At 46.1% G+C, this 21,830-nt stretch overlaps 2 protein-coding genes across 2 annotated transcripts in view; one reads left to right on the top strand and one right to left on the bottom strand.

Moving 5' to 3' along the window:
• Window positions 1–21,830, top strand: part of C10H3orf70 (chromosome 10 C3orf70 homolog) — a 37,465-nt gene that overhangs the window by 11,208 nt on the left and 4,427 nt on the right. The window lies entirely within an intron of this gene.
• The window catches only part of VPS8 (VPS8 subunit of CORVET complex), a 154,730-nt gene continuing 142,729 nt past the window's right edge, over window positions 9,830–21,830 (bottom strand). The window contains exon 46 of the transcript XR_012906179.2: window positions 9,830–9,973. The gene's annotated coding sequence lies outside the window, so the exon portion shown is untranslated. The remainder of the gene's footprint in view (window positions 9,974–21,830) is intronic.

Genomic DNA, 21,830 nt, shown 5'->3' with positions numbered 1-21,830 from the left:
TGGACTTGTGCATATTATTAACACTAGCTTTATACTGGGCTTGACTAGTATCATTCCATTCCATTTAAACTGGCATTCTTTAAGCAGTCTAGGTTAACCCTATTAGCATAATTTGAAGGACATTCTGTAAATTCTCTTACTGATAAGGAATTGGGAGACAAAAAACAAAGGTTAAGAAAGGAAAAGACTGGAATCACAGAAAAAAATTAAAAAACAACAAATAGAACTGCAGTTCCTTAGAGACTAACAAAAATGTATCATGAGCTTTCGTGGGCACAAGCCACTTTTTCAATCTGTAGAAGTGGGTTGTGCCCATGAAAGCTCATGATACCAGCTACATTTTTTGTTAGTCATGAAGGTGCTGCAGAACTATTAATGACAAGTTTTTTCAGTTACAGATTATCATGGCTAACACCCTTTGAAACTTCTGGAATCACAGAGTTGTAGTTTTAACAGAATTGGACTTGAGCTGCCAGTATATTTTTGCTATATGTGTACATAAAGAGGTGGGTTGGGATGGGATGGTGGTTTGTAGTATAAAGATCAAATAGTCTTTGATAGAGTATTTTAGCTTTTCTCATAGATTTTAAGGTGAGAAGATACCATCATGATCATCTAGTCTGGTCTCCTGCACATTACAGGCCACAGAACCTCACTCATCCATTCCTATAACAGACCCCAAACTTCTGGCTGAGTTACTGAAATAATCAAATAATTATTTCAAGACTTCAAGTTATAGAGAATGTGCCATTTACAGTGGTTTAAACCTTCAAGTTACTTATGCTTCAGAGGAATACCTGGGAAAGAATCTCCAGTTACTCAGAACTCTTCCCATCTAGACAACCATCTCCGGCCACTGGAGATATTTGCTGTGGTTCTGAGATTGCTTCAGCTAGTTCCTTAAGTTCCTTGAATTTGATCAGGCCTTGCTGACTTAAACACATTGGGCTTATCTAAATATTCTGTTCTTTTGCTGTTTTGACTTTCATTCTTCCACCTTCTTGTCAATGTTACTTGTGTTGACTGTCTGCCATTAATTTTTTTTAGCAAGGACCAAAGAAAATAGTCATTAATCAGCTCAGACTTTTTGATATAATCGGTTATTAGCTTTCCTTCCCCGCTAAGTAAAGGCAATTATTTTTGTCAAAATCCAAATTTCTTCGTCAAGTTATAGTCAAGGTCTAGACTTCAGAGAAAATCATCATCCTTGCTATCAAAAAAGATAAGGAAAATGTTGGGATCCATTCCAAAGCATCCAGCAGTCTAGATTAGGCTTATGATCCGCCTATTGACAGCCCCTTTCTAGGGTATTTAAGGAACCACTTCTTATTACCTTTTTAGTTTCTTGCTAGATGTAACTCATTTTGTGCCTTAGCTTTTCTGGGTTTGTCCCCATGTGCTTGTGCTGTTCTTTTGTTCGCCTCCTTAGCAAGTCATCCATGTTTCCACTTACAGGATTTTTTTATCATTAAATGGCTCCTATCGGAGCCATATTGGATGGGTTGGTGAATGTAAGGCTGGAAGAGGCAAGTCCCCAACCTCACCTACGATCTCGCTCCTGCTTCTGAGGCCTCACTCCTTTCCTGCTTCCCCAGGAGGAGGTGGGGCAGAGCGCCGCACCTGCACCCCCCCAACCATGGGGAGGGGAGGTAAGCAGTGGGTGTGCGCTTGCCCCAACCCCGGTGCACCAGGGAGGGAGGAGAGCAACCCCGGTGCACCAGGGAGTGTGGCCCCAATCTCTGCAGTCCCGGTGCACCAGGTGGGGAAGAGGGTGCACGGCGTGGCCCCAGCCTCGGAGCACAAGGGAGAGAGGAAGACACGCAGCACTGCCCCAGCCTCGGAGCACCAGAGAGGGAGGAGGACATGCAGTACTGCCCCATCCCCAGAGCACCAGCCATCCTTCAGAATGCCTAAAGCAGGGGCTCTGGGGGTGGAGTGTGGGCGGGGCCTTGCCTGGCAGTTTGGGAAGGCAAAGCCTTTCCCCGCCTAGGCTACCAGATGCCCGTGCATATCGGCCTCTGGCTGTTCTCCCTATCTTTCCTTTGCATTGGCGTAGTTTACAGTGGTGCTGTTAATACTGTCTCTAAGAAACTGCCATCTCTGACTGGACTCCGTAGATTTTCTTCCTATGGGACCTAATCTACCTAGTCTCTGAGTTTGCTAAAATCTGCTTTTCTGAAGTCCATTCTTCTGATTCTGCTGTTTTCTGTCCTTTCTTTCCTTAAAAATCACAAAATCTGTCATTTCATGGTCACTTTCACCTAAACTATCTTCCACCTTCAGATTTGCAACCAGTTCCTCCATGTTAGTCAGAATCAGCTCTAAAATACCTGCACCCTGAAACAAAAAGTTGCACCTAATATATTCTCAGAAGCTTTTCAGTAGATATCCGGATAGTTATTCAAGTCCCCCATTACTACCAGGTCTTTTGCCTTGGGTATTTCTGTGGCTCTTATACTATTGCTTAATAACATTACTGCATAATTTCCAAAACTTTTTGTTTAATATTTGAAAAGTACTCTGTCAGTATAAAAGACCTTATAAACTAGGTGTGTGGTTTTTTTAATCATGCCACATTAGTTTTAAGATTTGGTTGTTATATGCACTTTTATTATACACCAAGCAGTAAGTAGTCTTGCTATTTGGCAGTTATATGCACTTGTATTGTTTGTTCATTGGGCATAAAGGACTGTTGGTACTAGAATAATTTGTAATCTGTAAGTTTTTTTGAAAATGGTACCACATTTTTTTCAATGACTGGTATTAACACCTTCAATTATTAAGTGACAATTCAAAAAAAGTTTTTTCAATATTTATGCTGTGTGGTTACTTTTCCTTAATTAGGACAATTACAACAAAATGGCCACATTCAGTTTGTTTCATATGAACCAATATGAGTTCACAGCATGGTTAAATAAACTGTTCATTTTAATATGGACTGTCAGGATAATATTTATTCAAATGTTATAAAATTCTTCCGTGAAAGCCGTGTCCACCGATCCTTACACCTCAGGGCTGTTGCCTTCGTTACAGCAACCAAAGCAGGGACTGTCAGCACAAGTAATAAACTCCAAGAGTGTGGTATGCTGCTTTTCAATTGGAAATGTGTATTTCAGCAGTGCTCCAGTCTCAGCGTTCTGGATAAGGGCATTTGTAATTTAGAAATGCAAAGTATTCTGCGGTTGCTTCACCGTATTCCTATGGTGTCCAACATGCTAGCCGCTAGCCACATATGGCTAGTTGGCTGGCTGAGTGTGGCTAGTTTGCTATAGCAGTAGCCACCATAGTGGCTACTGCTTCAGAACTGGTTGGACACCACGGCCATATTCCCTTCCTCCCCTGCCCACATGCTCTCACACAGGATCACTGCTTTTTTCAGCCCAGTGATTCCCACCAAATACATTTTGTCCTTTTTTTTGGTAATCCAGAACCTTAATCCTGGCCTGATTTGGACAGGAAGTTGGGTGGGAGGTAGGTTGGAGAGCAAGCCTGCCCTGCACCGATCCCCACACGGGCAGGTCCTCGCCAACGGGGACTGGCTACAGACATTGCAGTCAGGTAAATGGGGTTGCGCTGTCTGACGACAGCTAGAATAGGGGGCCAGCCCAGCCCTGGGAAGCCAGAGTCATTGATTGGCTGAGTGTGGGCTCGCTGTCCTGCCACACCCCCCACTCTGGAGGTCTCCCTTCTTCAACTGGGCTGGGAGACACGTATGTTTGCCTAGGTCAGGGCCCAGTGTTTGGTCACCATGTCCAGGGCCCAGCTACCCCTGTAGAGCCTTCTCGTGACTTACTAGTGGGTAAGGATTCACAGTTGGGGAAACTATGCAGTACCTGGTAGCCTGATTTTCTGTATGTTTCTGGCTAGCATGGACAGGAAGAGGAGTTTATATAAGTGCACAGGCTTGATAGATCCAGAAGGGAGTAGCTTTAGTGTTTCTCCAATTTGTGAATTTACTTCCTGACAGGAAGGGATAACTTAGGGGACAGCCTGCAGAAACAAGGATGGTGAATCTGTAAACCAAGATCTACATGATTTGTCTTGAAAAGAAGATAAAAAGGAAGATCAAAATGGCAAAGGTGCAGTAACTTATACAGGCAGTCCCCGACTTACGCGGATCCGACTTATGTCGAATCCGCACTTACGAACGGGGCTTTCTCGCCCCGGAGGTCGAGGTGGCGGATTGCTACCTGCGAGCTCCGGGGCGAGAAAGCCCCATTCGTAAGCTGCTCCGGTGCCCCTGGTCTGCTGGAGACCGTCTCCAGCAGACCAGGGGCACCGGGCAGGTTCCCGCGCTTCTGAGGCTTTGCTCTGGCAAAGCCTCACAGGTGCGGGACCCCGCCACGGCTGCGGCTTCAGTCTGGGTGCCTGTGGTCTGCTGGGGACCGTCCCCAGCAGACCACAGGCACCGGGACTGAAGCTGCAGCCGCGGCGGGGTCCCGCGCCTCTGAGACTTTGCCCGAGCAAAGCCTCAGAGGCGCGGCACCCCGCTGCCGCTGCGGCTCTGCTCCCCGTGTCCCTGGTCTGCTGGGGGGGGGGGCAGCTAGTGTGCCCCCCCCAGCAGACCAGGCTTTTGTTTTGGACCCTGGGGCAGAGCAGCTGGGGCGCTGCCGATTGGTCCTGCAGCGCCGCTCTGGGCACTACTGGACCAACCCGGCAGCACCCCAGCTGCTCTGCCCCAGGTCCTGATTCAGCCGCTGCTGGTCAGTTTCAGCAGTGGCTGAATCAGGACGCCTGGGGCAGAGCAGATGGGGTGCTGCTGGGTTGGTCCAGTAGCACTGAGGAGCGGCGCTACTGGAGCAACCCAGCAGCACCCCAGCTGCTCTGCCCCAGGCGTCCCCAAGTCAGCTTCTGCTGAAACTGACCAGCTCTGACTACAGGAAGCCCCAGGCACAGTTGCTCTGCCCTGGGCTTCCTGGAATCAGCTGCTGATCAGTTTCAGCAGCAGCTGACTTGGGGACGCCTGGGGTTCTTAAGTTGATTCTGTATGTAAGTCAGAACTGGCGGTCAGTTTCAGCAGCGGCTGAATCTGGACGCCAGTTCCGACTTACATACAGATTCAACTTAAGAACAAACCTACAGTCCCTATCTTGTACGTAACCCGGGGACTGCCTGTAAACCAAAAGGAAAACCTGTACATTTTCTGCAAGTGTGTTTGATTTAGACATAAATGTATAGAAGGAATTTATGTAAGACGAGGGGGAGTGATACACACAGTACATGTAGGAATAAGTTTGCTAGAATTGATGGCAGAGGTTAAACAAAATTAAGGGGTAATACAAAATTATTGAGATGGTCTAATATACGCTGGAAGCAAAAGGAAATACGGAATGAGAAGGACAGTGGGTGGAAGGAATTGTAGGAGAGAATTCAGCACTGAAATTGGATTGAAGGGTTGAGAGAGAACAGTACTGTAATTTTACTAACAGTTTTTTACAAGAAAAATTGAAAAAAAAACCCATGAAAATAAAACCCAGTACCCATAGTTAGATTTTCAAGATTAGTTTAATACAATAATTGCATTTAATAGAATGGGTGGGAAAGAGATTCCCTTTATGGATATAAAAAAGGAGCTAAATGGTAATGAGAGAGCTGCTCACTGTCTGACAGCAAAGCAAGGGTTGTGCAGAATGGGCCCAGCTACCCCGAGAGGCAGTTTCTATGTTCTGGTGGGTAGACAACTGTTGTTCTGTTTTGAAAAGCAACACACAACAAAGGCTCCGTCAATTTCATAACAGATTGCTCACTCACATGCACGTCAATGCTTTTAAGAGCCATAATGTTTTCTCTGCCTCTGTCATATGTCCCCTGTGGAAACTTAGTTCAGTAATATACGCTTGTAGGCACAACCTCTATTCAGGCCCCAAGGTAAAATTTCTGTTTCCTTTCAAAGGAGTAGTTCTACACACAATTAACTCAGCTAGCATAATGTTGGAGCTAGGGCAGCAAAAATGATAAGGGGCTTGGAATGGCTGCCCTGAAGAGAGATTAAAAAGACGGGGACTTTTCAGCTTAGAAAAGAGGAGACTAAGGGGGGATAGGATAGGAATCTATAAACTCATGACTGCTGTGAAGAAAGTGAATAAAGAAAAGTTATGTACTTGTTCCCATAATATAAGAACTAAGGGCCACCAAATGAAATTAATAGGTAGCAGGTTTTAAACAAACCAAAGGAAGTTTTTCTTCACACAATGCACAATCACTTTTGGAACCCCTTGCCAGAGGATGTTGTGAAGACCAGGACTTTAACAGAGTTGAAAAAAGAGCTAGATAAAGTCATAGAGGATCGTTCCATCAATGGCTATTAGCCAGGATGGGCAGGAATGGTGTCCCTAGCCTCTGGCAGAGGCTGGGAATGGGTGACGGGTGGTATCGCGTGATGGTTCCCTGTTCTGTTCATCCCCTCTGGGGCACCTGGCATTGGCCACTGTGGGCAGACAGGACACTGGGCTGGATGGACCTTTGGTCTGACTCAGTGTGGCCGTTCTGGTGGATACTGTCAGTAGAACAGGCATGCTCTGTATTTCATGAATCCAAAAAAAAGTTCTTGTGAAGTACTTAAGATTGCAACAGTCACAACATAACATTGTAAGAGCAATGGAATGAAAAATTAAGCCACATACTATGACATATGCTCTCTCTCTTCACCCACAGGCTGCCTTTCCAATTTGTAGCTGCCAGACAGCACAGATTGTGCTGCACAATTGTAATTGTCCTCTCCCAGCACTACAAATTGTGGCAGTCCAGGCTAGTACTGCCATGTGTTGGTCGGGGCTAGATGGTAAGGGAGCTGATGGAGGCTGATGTCCTTTAGGGGACACCATTTGTAAGTTGTGGAATGTGGTCTGTGCTGTATGCTAGTTGTGCTAATTAAGTTTAAAAAACAACAAATAGCCCTGTAGCACCTGAAAGACTCACAAAAAATGTAGATGGTATCATGAGCTTTCGTGGGCACAGCCTACTTCTTCATGTTTTGTTAGTCTCTAAGGTGTCGCAGGACTATTAGTTGTTTTTTAAATTTCAGTTACAGACAGAAGCTTATTAAGTTGTATACTTGTGGGTGGAGAAATAGAGGGATGGCTCTGATGTGGCTTAGCTCTCAAGTATGCTGTATGTAGAAATCACAATAAAAGCTTTTCAATGCTTCAGCAGCAATAGGTGAACCAAGTATAGCGACTATTACTTCAGCTGTGCATGAAGCTACATCCACAGTTGAATAAAATCTGGCAGCAAAGTGTAGCACCTGGCAAAAATTGTGTATGTATTTTGATGGTGCATACCGTTTACTGCTCAGGGTTGGGGTCTGGGGGGGTGCAGGAGTGTTATGATGCTGTGGCCAGATGGGGGCTTGGCCCCAACTGGGGGCATGTTGGCCAGACTTCATTTTTAAATAAAATATTATGTCAAACACACAATGTTTCAGCATTGTCTTTATTTATGAGAGGGGCGGGGAACCTGTTTTGGGTCAGAGGTCACTGACCCATAAAAAAATCAGTCGGGGACCACACAAGTGAAATGCAAAAAAACAACCCCTTCAAAAAACCCCAAGCCTCACTGATGTGGCCCCTACTGAGACACTTCTCTCCCCTGGCACTCCAGCCCCAGGGTGGGGAGGGTACGTGGGGCTGAGGTTCAGGCCAGATTAACTCTTCTGGGGTTCCAGGGTTAGTGGAATTTGTGGAACCCTCTATACTCTGAGGTGGGGCCAAAAATGAAGGATCCAGTGTGCAGGACAGGGCTGCCAGTGCATGGGATAGAGATAGGGGTGCAGAATCTGGGTGGAAAATGGGGTACAGAAGCAAGCTAGGTGTAGGTGTCTGGCTAGGGGGCAGGAGCAGGAGCAGGGTGCTGCTGGGGGTTTGGGCAGGGGGAAGGCTGCTGGTGGGGGTCAGGGCAGGAGCAGGGTGCTGGTGGGGGTTTGGGCAGAAGCAGGATGCTCATGTGGGGCCTGGGCAGGATACTTCTGAGGGTCTAGGCAGCCTGCTGGTGGGGCCTGGCAGGGTGCTTTTGGGGTGTCTGGCCAGGGGGAAGAGGGCAGGGTGCTGTTGGTGGGTCTGGCCAGGGAGTGGGGACGGACAGCTTGGCTGGTACCTGGGGATCCTGCAGCGTGCATTGCTCCTCCCCTCCCCAAAACAGCTGGCGCGCTTCCTAAGAAGTCGGATCTGGTGCGTAGCCGAAGACTTCCTTCCCCGTGCTGGCTGCCTGCCTGCCTTCCTGCACGGTGACGGGGTCCTGCGGCTCCCCGCCAGCTCCGACTTTTCAGGAAGCACACGCGTTGTTCCTTCTCTCCCTAAAGCAGCCGGCGCGCTTCCTGAGAATTTGGAGCTGGCGTGCAGCCTCAAGACCCCACCACTGTGCAGGGAGGAAGGCAGGCAGGCAGCACGGAGAAGGAAGTCCTCGGCTGCGCACCAGATCCGACTTCTCAGGAAGCACGCCAGCTGTTTTGGGGAGGGGAGGAACAGCACACGTGCTTGCAGAGACACCGGATCTGGCATGCAGCCAGGGACTCCCTCCCTCACCCCCCTCCAAAAAAAAGCAGGAAGCCATTTTCCGAGGAGGTAGCATCAGAACGGGCTCCTTTTTGGGAGTGGGGAAGAACGGGGGTGGGGAGGCTAGAATACTTCGCGATTGACTGGTTGTGCCCCCCAAATCAACCAGTTGATCACAATCGATGGGTTGGTGACCACGGATCTAGAAGGAATGTGAGGTGTGACTCCTGCATCTTAGCTCATGGCTGCTACTCTCCTAATATGGCTGCAGAAAAAAAAGGCCTCAGACCTAATAATATGGCTGCAGAAAAAGGCTTCAAATTTTACACCACATATACGTTGGAAGTGAAACATCCATAAGGGACACATCTCAAAGAACTACAGTTGCTGCAGAGGGTAACATTTCCTTATCACAAATAATGGCTAACTATAGCCATATTTTAAAAAGACTACCCATTGCACCACATCTATCACGAATCACCTCTCCGCTAACTTTTGTGAAGAGATCTGCTGACAGAGGGAAAATTGTCATGGACAAATATGGGGCTGACACACATTTATGAGATGCGCACACCTGATTTTTACCCCATTATAAGACCCTTCATAGAACACAACATGAACTGTGTAGCTATTACAATAACAGATACAGCAGTACATCATCTCTTCCCGGAGCTTATATACACAGTGAACTCTGCTTTTCATTGAATCCAGGAATGTATTATTTTCCATCGTTTGAACCAGAAGCTGCGTACCCAAGGGAGGAAACAGCACGTTAGATGGGTGCCAAGTTTCTCTTAGCAGAGCTACATCTTCCACACAAGGAGAAATGGCAAGTGTTCCAGCAAACTCTTTCCTGTGCACTTACCTGGTTCACTAACTGCACCTTGAGAAAGCATTATAAGTGACAGCAAGCATTCAGCAAGTGGTCTTCTGTTGCAGAATTCTTAGCTCATTGTATAAAAAATAAACATTACATGGCAGTTTAAAGCATATATAAACGATTATGTAATTGTTTTATAAATAAATGATGAGTGGGGGGTTAAAAACCTCTCACTGAGGTTTTGATCCAACTCTCATTAATGTCAGTGGGAACTGGGCAATGCCTTGTGTCCTTGGTGTAAAAACTGACGGGCCTGGTCTTTAAGATACAAAAAGGGAAATTAGACTTTGGTGGATTTGTTTTACATAGAAAGGAGATTCCCTCCAATTCAGCTGTTCCAGTTTTGTGTGAAAAGGTGATGTTTTTAATAAACTGAAGGTTATTCTCCTTGAAATTTCCATATGTTTTTCTCAGCAGGCATGTAGTACTGTTAGTTGGTTACATTTACGGTTATTACATTAGAGGAAAGAGGCTGACCTTTCTGTGTCAGCTTTGCACGTGATTTCTTCCGTGAGTATTCTTTTGCTTTGTCTCCATCCTCACTGACCCTTGGAGCCCATAGCTTTCTCAGAGAACTGATCACATAAAACACACTCTCATTTCTCTGAATGGTTAAAAAAAAAAAAAAAAGCCAAATCAATTTGATCTTAAAATTAGCTGTCGCTTAAAAAATAAATATATTTTATGTTTTTTAAAGACATGCTCCGAGTGCCAGTAACAGCAGCAGAAATCAGTTTATGTAGAAGATGTATTTTTCATAACGTGCAGAGCTCATCTGGGTATGTGTTTGTATACAGGTTTGTAGAGTTTTCTGCCTAAGGCGATTCCAGCTCTCCATTATGATGCTCTTCATGGCTTGTCCTTGCAATATGTTTGAACATATTTTCAGCTACTACAAGGTCAAACAACTTAGCTGGTAATCCTCTGTTAATAGAATAGCCACTGTTTCCCTCTACCCTGAAATTAGTGCCAGCATGGCAGATTTCAGAGGCATATTGTGAATTATCCCATTGCTAGCAGCATGCAGTAAGAAACAGAAAGCACTCAGATAACACCTGATCTGTCTCCACCCTCATTTTAATTTCTCAGCTTTCTGTTCTTCCAGAAGAGTCACAGAATCATAGATTAGGGTTGTAGGAGACCTCAGGAGGTCATCTGGTCCAACCCCCTGCACAAAAGAGGACCAACCCCAGCGGAACCATAGAATCCTAGAGCTGGAAGGAACTTCGAGAGGTCATTGAGTCCAGTTCCCTGCCCTCATCATCCCAGCCAGGGCTTTGTCGAGCCTGGTCTTAAAAACTTCTGGGGATGGAGATTCCACCCCCTCCCTAGGGAACCCATCCCAGTGCTTCCCTCCCCTCCTAGGGAAATAGGAGGGAGGGGACTCACTGGGATCATCTAATATGGACCTAATATCTAGCATGGACCTCCCGCAGTGGAACTTGAGACCATTGCTTCTTGTCAGACTGCCCCACCCCCACCTCCACTATATGAGAAAACAAGGCTATTGACTGAAGCTCATAGTTCAAGGTCAGATTCTCTAGTCTGACCTGTACGTTGCAGGGCACAGAACCCTGGCCAGCCACTACTGCAATAGACCCATAACCTTTCAGTTACTCAAGTCCTCGAATCATGATTTAATGGCTTCCAAGTTACAGGGAATTCCCTATTTACTGACAGTTATATACTTTATTACTTTGAGCATATAAATGGGAATTCAAAACTTCTCTCTATATATTTTGTGCCATTAAGTGTGTTTTATTTTTTTATCATATTAGAGTGCAAAGACTCTCAATATAAACACCGGTATATTGTGAATTCAGCAGTTTTGATCAGCTGCCCATGTATGTATCAAACTGCTTCAGGTTCACAATGGAAAACACTAATTTGCACACTTTTACTACTTCATTAGCAATAGCCAGAAAGAACTGAGTCTGAAGACAATTATAATCTAAAATGAATGTACTAGTTCAGGTGACAGTAATTTCCCCTACAAATGAAGTATTCAATTTTACTGTAAGTCTTTTCTTGCTCTTTTCCTTTCCCTGCATTATACAGTTCCCTACCTATGTTTATTTTGTGGTGTTGACTCCATCAGTTTCTCCTTCTTTATCCTGCCTACCCCAGTACTCATAGCTAAGGCTTGGAAAATCTAACAAAAACCTAATAACCAGAGAATGACACCTACTAGCCAAAGTGACATACACAAGCTGGGGCTGTTCCCTCTGCTATGTCAGGGCATCAGCCTGCTGTGAAGCTAGCCGCCTCCTTCCCTTCTGGGGCTCCTCTCAGTGTTTTCCTGGGACCCAGCTTGAGAGCTACAGTTTTTACATGGGCCCCTGCAGCGCCTTGTTGGTATCTAAGTACCAATCCCCCCATGTGTTCTGGTGCTAGAAAGGAGAAGGGTCTGTCCATTCATCTGCACCCCAGTTACTCAGCCTAGTATCTCCCCCTTGTCCCAGCCTCCCTAAGTTGGAGGGATACATGAACTTTAGGAAATCTGGAAACCAAGTCCCAATTTGAGGAAAAGGGTAAATTAGAATAGCAGAGTTGAAAAATTAGTTTCAGAAACCAAAGTAAGTGAAGGATTGTGTCTGAAGAAAGACAAGAGTCTTTTGTTGAAACACAGAACAAAACTCATTTGGCAACAGAGAAGCCCTATCCAGGAAGCTCTTCTTTCATGTTGGATGTAAATCTATCAGAAGACAAGGTGGCGCTTCTTGTTCCTCTCACCAACGTAAATTGGTCCAATAAATAATAATGCCTCAGCTCCTTTGGTCTCATATTCTTGGGCCAACACTGCTACAATTTCACAGCATAAATCTGTATGGCTAGCATGCTCCATCATCGCAATACAATTCACTTCATTAGTGCACTGAGAAGCCTGCAGTGGTTTTTTAATCCTATATAGAGCATATTGAAAGTGAAAAATGCAAGTCTATGGTGCTCGTTTGGTTATCTACAAAAAAAATAGAGCCTTGACTAAGAATTCCTCTAAGGTTGGGTCCTACTATTTGAACAATGCAAATGCTAGAAGAGGAAACCCAGACAGTGCGAACAAAACCTCTTTATACTGGGCGATTGCCCAGAATCTTCAGCACCATAGGTCAGGAAAGCAACTCGTCATACTGTAATTGTCCTCATAGTAATTGTGACGGGATGCGGTCACAGAAGACCCCTTGGGGGCATTTTCCCAGAGTGGCCACTCACCTTCCTGCTCTTTGGGGTTTCTCACTACCCTGTCCGACTGGGCCAGCTCCCTGGTCTCTCCCAGCCAAGGCACAGAGCTGAGATCACTGCTCCCCTGAGGAGCAGTATAGACACTGAAACACCTCACATCTGAGGAAAATGTAGTTTGGGGCTCAGCTTCCTGGGATATACCACTCCTCAAACGGGATCAGAGCCCCACATGGACTATTCAGGAAAGCCCTCTTTAGCAATGGAAGGAGGATGAACACACTGATTGCTCCCCCAGGTAACAATTATTTACACTGGGCTGGAAAGAAAAAAAAAGTGATTTTATTAAGTACAAGTAATAGGATTTAAGTGGTTATTAGTGAGAACAGGCGGAGCAAAGTAGATTACAAATTTAAAATAACAGAAAACACTTGGCTAATCCTAACATTAAACCTCAGTACAAATTTATTACAAACTCACCCTAACACTGTGGCTAAAATGGCCACCAGAGCTTTCTTGCGCAAGAGAGCATCCACGCTGCCATGGACGCGCTTGCGCAAAAGCCTATGGCAGTGTGGACGCGCTCTTGTGGAAGCCCTTTTGCAGAAGAACTCCTGCGCAAACTGGGTCTCGCACAAAAAGCCTGTAGTGTAGATGTAGCCTGAGGGTAATACCCTTGATGGCTTTCATTTCAAACCATGAAGCAGGGGTGAGGAACCTCCAGCCCCTGAGGCCCAGGGTCCACCCAGCATTGGGGAGCACACGCTGGCACTTCAGCCCCTCCTCCTGCCCCAGGGCTGGAGCACACAAAATCTACTAGGCTGTCCCCCCCCCCCCCCCCCCCCCCGCTCATGCTCTGGTATGTGAGGGGACTGTGGGAGGGTGTCCTTCTCAGTTGGGGGCCATACTGAGGGGTTGGGGTTTGTTTTGTGGCTCACTTATGTCTGGCCCCCAACTGATTTTTCTGAGTCAGTGGCCCCAGCCCAAAAAAGTTCCCCACCCCTGCCATACACCGGCCAAATCCATATATCCAACTTCATACACAAGAATGATCCATATATATATATAATGTATTTTGGTATATACCAAAATAAGCTATACAGCTCCAGCAGATTAAGACTGATTACATGAGGTCATTTGTCCCAAGAATCTTTGAATTGTGCATCTTTGTGTCCATAAGTCCATTTCGTAAAGCATGGAGGGAGGGGCCCTGTCATAGTAATCATAAAATACTAGCAGACTTTCCTAGCATTGCCTGGTCCTTCAGGGCAGGGGGCTGGTGGTGTTGGGGGTGCAGGAGTCCAGGCAGGGCCCTTGTGGACATTGGGGGGGGGAAGGGCAGAAGGCTGAGGGATGGGGGTGCTGGATTCAGGGTGGAGGGGGTTGAGGAGTTCAAGGTAGGGGGATGAGGATGGGGATGTGGGAGGGGTGAGAGTGGGGGAGGTGAGGCAGGGGCTCAAAGTCGGGGGTCCCATCTGGTGGGGGTCTTCTCTCTTCCCCCCAGCCTCTCTGGCTGGCAGGAGCCTCCCCCTCTGCCAGCAGGCATTCTCCCTGTCCCCTCCAGTACTGCAGCCAAGGCTAGGTGGGAGGGGAGAAAGGGCTTGGGGGCGGGGTGGGGCCCCAGCCCTGCTGGCCAGTCTCTTGGTGGTACAGCTGCCCCCAGTGGTCACTCTGCAGTACAGCTCTCCTCTGCGCTCACTGCCCCCAGTGGCCACTCTCAGTAGTGCATTACTCCTCTCTGTCCTGCCCTTTCCATGTTATGGAAAACAGTCCCAATTCCCGTTTTCCTGGCACAACCAAACCCTGACCTTGCTTAAGTTAGGATAAGCAGAAGCTGCACACCAAATTTGGTGGTCCTAGCTCTTATATTTAGGAGGGGTTCTTGAAAACACACACACACACACACACACCTAAAATATATAGATAATTTGAGACGTAATGCTCTCAAAACACTTTACCTAAAGATGAGTATTATTTCTGTGGGTTTTTGCTCTCAGATATTAACTGACTTGCCCAATGTCAAACTGAATTGTGAATGGAACGTACATCTCCTGATGTTCCAGTCCCTGTGCTAAGCATATTAATTTGTTCTGCATCCTCCCTGGTTTTTATCATATGATGTTGCTTGGCTATACGGATTCAGGACTGTGCTTTCCTTTTCCTCAATCAAAATGAAAATAACCACATACAGTTCAGAAAGTCCTTTGAATGGAGCAGGAGTCTAACAAAGGGGTTAGGTTAGATGTGGGCATCATTCAAGGATTCCAAAAGAAAACCCCAAATGGCCTACACAAGGGGGAACTGCATTCCCACTCCATGCATGGCACACACATTCCAGTAGTACTCTGCGCCTACTGCTGGCATTGCAAGGCATGCACCAAAGGGAGTGGCAGTGGTTAAACTTTTTGGTAAACGCTAGGTGTTGCCAGAAATGGCAATTTTTAGACACTCCCTGTCGTTGCCGACTGGGGCTGCTGGAATATGGGGGGACACACCATGCTTTTGGAGCCTGTTACATGTGCTGTCTGTGGCCTGTGTTTCCAAAGGACAGGTCTGCATTTTGAAATGTTACACTGTGGTGAGCCAACCAGGAGAGGCAGTGAGCTTCTGGTCCCTGAACTTAAAGCAACCCATGTAGCAAATGGCCATAGTGCAGGGGCTGTACTGAGTACAGGAAACAAAGATGGCGAGCACTGGGCTGGACATATATTCCTACAACTAGAGGGGAAATTTCAGGAGGGCACTGACGCAGAGCTATAGGAAAGACCTGGTTAGCGCTGATTAGGTAGGTTAAGCAGGTCTCTGGCACTGAGCCTAACCAGCCAGTCACCAAAGAGGGAAACAGGAGACTACAATGCCAGCGAGGGAAAGACAGCCGGACAAGCTCTGCAGGGCCTGGGTGTCTGAATCAGAAGGTGGGACGGAGCTTTTCTAAGATGGACAGGGTCAGGACCATGAAGTATGGGAGCAGTGGTTACAGCCATTGCCCCTGGAACAAGTCCTTGGGGCCAGACAGTAGCTGAGAATCTTAAGCTACTGCTGTCAGGAGATGGATGTAGCTGAACTTCCCAGCGCTCCCCAGGGCCTTAGAGACCCTTCAGGATTTGCTGCTGCGTGCCTAGGATCTGTTACAAAGTACTGCTTGCAGCACAGGAAGCTGATTCCACTCTCAAGTGCGACCCACTCCTGGTGCAAAATATGTTCCTCCTTTCAATCTCCAGTGGGCTGCAGAATAACATGCAGACTTTACAGTCTCTCCATCGGGGACAGACTGATCTCCAACAGTGCTCAGACACAGGTCAAGCTCTATTGGAGAAACTGCAGAGTGTAACAGCCAAGAAAAGAAAGAAACACAAAGTAGCGGGGGAGGGGGACATGAGGAAAAGCTGCAGCTTTGATGCACTACAACAGGCCTCTGGTGATTGAGGAGACACCAGCACCAATAAAAAACCCTTATATGCTACAAATGGAGAGTGCCGCTGTCAAGCTGGTTCTGAAGGTGCCTTGCCATGACAGAAGGGGACCATTCCTGCCCACCCACAGAGAGCTCTGTGAGGTCATCCCAACTGCTCAACAAAGGGTAAAGGCGATACTGTCACCACTGTTTGCGGTGGGGGAACCAAGAGCTCTACTCGTCTGGATAGCACGACAATCCATGGAATGGATTGGAAGGGAAACTCCACCCAGTTGCTCCAATGGGACCTTCAGGTCCCACAGAGAGAAATTGGGAAACCTGTGGGATTAGTAGAGCTAGACACAGAATCAGAGTGGAAGAGGCCGCTGTAGATCATCTAGTTTAGGCCTCTGCACTGGGGCAGGGCTAAGCATTATCTATTCTAGACCATCCCTGAAAGGCCTTTTTTGTATCCTCCTCTTAAAAAAATCCCAATGACAGATTCCAAAACCTCCCCAGGTAATTTTTTCCAGTGCTTAACCACCCTTACCGTTAAGATGATTTTCCTAACCCTCCCTTGGTGCAATTTAAACTCATTACTACTTGTCCTGCTCTCAGAGATAAGAACAATTTATCACCCTCCTCTTTATAACAACCTTCTGTGTACTTGAAGACTGTTTTCTGTTCTCCACTCTTCTCTTAGCCAGACTAAACAAAGCCAGTTTTTCCAATCTTTCCACGTAAGTCATGTTTTCTAGACCTTTAATCGTGTTTGTGGCTCTCCGCTGGGCTTTTTCCAATTTCCACTTCTTTCCTTAAGTGCACTTCCCAGAATTGGACACACTACTCAACACCGATAAGGTCTTAGTTAGGGCAGAGTGGAAGAATTATTTCTCATGTCATGCTCACAACACTCCTGCTGATACATCCCAGAATGAGGTTTCCTTTTTTGTAATCATTTTACATTAACTCATTTAGTTGGTGATCCACTCTCCCAGACCTTTTTGTTCAGTACTCCTTCCTAGACAGTCCTCTCTCATTTGTGTAATGGATTGTTCCTTACCGAATTTCATCCTGTTCATTTCAGACCATTTCTCCAATTTGCCAAGGTCATTTTCAATTCTAATTCTGTCCCACACTTGCATCCCTCTCAGCGTGGCATCATCCACGAACTTTTTAAGTAGAGTCTTTATGCCATTCTCCAAATCACTATGAATTTTTTGAATGATAGGAATATGTGGTGCTCTTCCTCCACCGTTGAAGGAGCTCCCTCATCGGGGCAGCACACCGGTTCTTTATGGATGATCGGTTGGGAGCACACCTGGAGCATTGGCTGGTGCCGAAAGACACCTGCAGCCAGCTTCCTCTTTCTGAAGGGGCTGTTTCCTCTTCCCCCTTGGTGCCACTGCAGCCCTCTCCAGACATATTGCTTCCTTGGTCTTGCAGTTCTCCATATACACATTTGTACTGAAGTCCTTGTGTGCATGCAGGTTTCCCAGCCCAGCCACCTCCTCCAGCTCTCCCATCTGCTTCCTGAGGGGACCGGTAGGCACCTCCCTCTCTCACAGGATGGTCTCCCCAGCCAGCTGGCTTTCTATGATAGAGAATCAGGCCACAGTCTCTGCAAACCCACACCAGGACCCACATAGAAGTACCCATGTGACTTGAGACAGGTGTAGGAGCCAGCAGCAGCATTGGCGATTTTATTTTTTCTTCCTCCTATAAATTCTGTTTGCTGCCCCTTGGTCACCACAAATCTGGCTTTTAAGCCCTTTTCCCCTAGGTCAGTCCTGCCCCTCATTAACACGTAGAGGAAGCATAATCAGAGACCAAGGCATCAAGGGATGGAAGCGAGAGTCCTGCTAGTAGGGTCCGGCCCTCAGTCCACAACAAATCACAATGTAAACTTTAAGCAAGCCAAAGATACACCAAATGGTCAGACAAGCTCATGGTTAAACTGTGATGTACTCGAGCAGAGAAATGGCAGTACCGAAGGGGCAGTAGGTAGGCGAGTTACCAACACCAAAGCTGCGTGTGATGCTAGCTAACGAAGTGGAAAACCAATGGTTTGGTGCCCTGTGAATGGTATGAAATCAGCAGCATCGTGGGACATTGGTGTTCATTGTACACGGTGCTTTGCACAGTGCTAAGGTACCAGAAAGGGAGCTGAGGAGGCTCCTCGGGAGAGAATAAAGATGAGCCTTGTAGCTGCTGCTGGCACCCCCAGGGCCTATGACATTTTCAGCAGCAGCCCCACTGCTCTCCGCTCAGGACATGGCACATAGCTAATGTAACGCCAATATTTAAAAAGGGCTCTAGAGGTGATCCCGGCAATTACCAGTAAGTCTAATGTCAGTACTGGGCAAATTAGTTGAAACTATAGTAAAGAATAAAAGTGTCAGACACATAGAACAACAATATTTGTTGGGCAAAAGTCAAGATGGTTTCTGTAAAGGGAAATCATGTCTTACTAATCTTTTTGAGTTCTTTGAAGGGGTCAACAAACATGTGGACAAGGGTGATCCAGTAGATATAGTGTACTTAGATTTCCAGAAAGCGTTTGACAAGGTCCCTCACCAAAGGCTCCTACATAAATTGTCATGGGATAAGGAGGAAGATCCTTTCATGGACTGGGAACTGGTTAAAAGACAGGAAACAAAGGGTAGGAATAAATGGTACATTTTCAGAATGGAGAGGGGTAACTAGTGGTGTTCTCCAAGGGTCAGTCCTAGGACCAATCCTATTAAACTTAATTATAATTGTTCTGGAGAAAGGGTTAAAAGTGAGGTGGCAAAGTGATAGAGGTCTATAAAATCATGAGTGGTGTGGAGAGAGTGAATAAAGAAAAGTTATTTATTAGTTCCCATAATAGAAGAACTAGAGGACACCAAATGAAATTAATGGGTAGCAGGTTTAAAACTAATAAAAGAAAGTTCTTCACACAGCACGTAGTCAACCTGTGGAACTCCTTGCCAGAGGAGGCTGTGAAGGCTAGGACTATAATAGAGTTTAAAGAGAAGCTAGATAATTTCATGGAGGTTAGGTCCATAAAAGGCTATTAGCCAGGGGATAGAAATGGTGTCCTTGGCCTCTGTTTGTCAGAGGCTGGAGAAGGATGGCAGGAGACAAATCGCTTGATCGTTGTCTTCAGTCCACTCTCTCTGGGGCACCTGGTGGTGGCCACTGTCGACAGACAGGCTACTGGGCTAGATGGACCTTTGGTCTGACCCAGTATGGCCGTTCTTATGATGGCAAGAGAGAGATCGCTTGATCATTACCTGTTCAATTCACTCCCTCTGGGACACCTGGCATTGGCCACGGTCAGCAGACAGGGTACTGGGCTGGATGGACCTTTGGTCTGACCCAGTATGGCCGTTCTCATGTTCTTACAGTGTCACTGGACAGGTTAAACTGCATGGTCAGCAATGGCCAGCCCCCAGGGGCATTTGTCAGCAGCTCTTCCCCGTGTTCAGCAGAAGCCAGTGACCATGTTGGGGCACTTTCTGGGGGCCTTGGGATGGCAGGCGTAGGGAAACGTGGGCCATGGTTTAAAGGGGGACATAATACACTTGGCATATTGTGCTCATAAGTTGCCTTTCTGCTAATCTAACAGCATTGCTGAGGTAGGATTCAGGGTCAGTGGCCAGAAGGGCGAGAGCTTAGAGAGACCCTACCCTGAATTCTCCAGGGGTCATCACAGAGTCGATATTCCCATCAGTTCAACCTGCTCAGTGTTAAAACGTCCAGCCAGGTGTTCAGAGAAAACTCAGTGAAGGGCAGTCCCTGCCCTTGTTCTGTGAGGGGGAAAACCTAAAAATAACCGGGACAAAGTAGCTTGATTTTGCTTGCATGTGCACTGGAAAACTTCATCGCTACCTTTTTATTTGGCCAGACACGGCTGGCACAAGGGAATTGTTGGGCAGAATTACAATGAATGGGGTAGACAATTGGGTAGATTTTTTAAAATTTTCTTTGGTATAATGTTAACCTTAAAATGCACCTTTTGTTCCTGGTTTTGTGGTGTGGCTGGTTTTAGAAAAACAAAAAACCTACTGTGTGTAAATTTTAATTTTCAAATGAAACTTTTTTTTTAAAGTTTTGAAAAAAAAATTTCCATACAAAAAATGGTTTTGAAAATTTTTGTGCCTTTCACAATTAAAAAAAATCTATCAAACACACACTTGAAAACTTTTGTTAACCCTAAATCTGGTTTCAGGTAAACTAAAAGTTTGATGGTCATTTTGACTGAGAAATATCAGTGGCTGAATATTGTAAACACTTTTGAAACCTCACTTTCCCCCAAGTGGGTCCGTTATCTCTTCTAAGCCAAAACAATGTAGAAATTTGAGAGTCAAACTTGTTTCTTTCTTCAGGCTAAGCTCTTGTGAGCTCGTCTAAAAAATGTATTGTGTTTTCATTCACTATCCTTGGCAGTGGGCTCTGGGGCAAATGTGGAAGTGCTTGTTTGTCACAATTTGGCTGTCCCTAAAATGCCGGCAGGAATGTTGAGTGCCCTGGATTTGGGTTGGTGGAGTGGGAAGAAACCACCTTTCTTGAGCACAGACAGCAAGGGAGGTCCCCCTCTTTCCCACACTAAAACCAAGCAGGGATCAGCAAGAGAGCAATGGGGCACTGGACTGGAACACCTACAAGCTCCTAGAGTTAGTGAGTAGGAAACTCTGGTCTCATCCAGGGTCTCATATACCACTGCCTAGAGGCCTCATACGTCTGATTGCAAGAGGGGATTTCTATTGGGGGTACAGCTTTGTGCACAAGTGCTGGAAATCTGAGCGGGGCAAATCTCTTCTGTGAGAAGGAGCAACGAGGAACAAATCTGGGATGCTTGTGGCAGCTGTCGCATCGTTTCCTGCCTGCCTGCCCGTGCAATGTCTGTTAGCCTCCCCCCCCGAACTATGGGCTGTAGGTGGAGACCCAGTGCTGCCCATTGAGGTGAAGGAGGGCTACTCATGCAGCTTACTCCCCCCATGCTTGGTAGCTCATTCCTGGCCAACACAACTGTTTCACTCCTGCTTATCTAGGTTTTAAAGCGCTGGGCTACCCAAAAGATTCTATTGTATGAAAAAAATGGGGGGGGGGGGAGAGTTGTTTTATACCTGCTTACAGCTCTGGCATTAGAAATTTAAATCTGAATTTTTTTCTTCTTAGATACCCCCCCCCCCCCTTATCTGTCATGGTTTTGTAACTAAGCTTTATTGTTTGGGAAAATCACAGTAAGATTGAAATCTTTTAGAAGGTTATTATGTAAACTAAATGCAGCATTTTATGATCCTTTCAAGTAGTCTCAGATTTGTCTTTCATAACAAAGTACAGTACTGAGTTTTAGCGCTCTCTCTCTATTTCTTTAGCATAGCTTTACAAGCTCCCTGTTCAGTTCAGCATTGGAGTCCTCTATATCAGGGTTCTCAGCTTTTTTTTAGAAAGTACCCCTTTAAAAAATAAATTATAAGCACCCCCAGTACCTACAGTTTTTGGACAATTTTTTTTTCTACCATTGCAACACATTTGTTTAAACAACTTTATTGTATCCGGGCAGGCAATGACATTTTTGGGTTTAAAAAGTACAAAAATAATAAAAAATTCTGTAAGACTTAAATTTCATTTGTCTTGATGTACCCTCCAGACTTCTCTCGAGTACCCCTAAAGGTATTCGTACCACTGGTTGAGAAACACTGCTCTATATCGCCAACATAATCCTATTTTCTTATTACAGAGCCAGCCAATCAAAAATGCCATAGTCACTCCTAGAACTATGAGGTTCCCTTATTTTCTGCCTTAAAATTCCATCTGCTCACTACACAGAGGCACTGTTTTGAGGCTGGAGAAGGAAGATGCAAACACACTCACAAAATCCACTCTGACACAAAAGCAG

This window comes from Pelodiscus sinensis, chromosome 10 (genome assembly GCF_052426305.1).
Source record: "Pelodiscus sinensis isolate ZL-2025 chromosome 10, ASM5242630v1, whole genome shotgun sequence".
In the NCBI taxonomy this organism is placed as follows: domain Eukaryota; kingdom Metazoa; phylum Chordata; order Testudines; family Trionychidae; genus Pelodiscus; species Pelodiscus sinensis.
The sequence above is the reverse complement of the archived record's forward strand: the minus strand, read 5'-3'. Positions and strand labels throughout refer to the sequence as shown.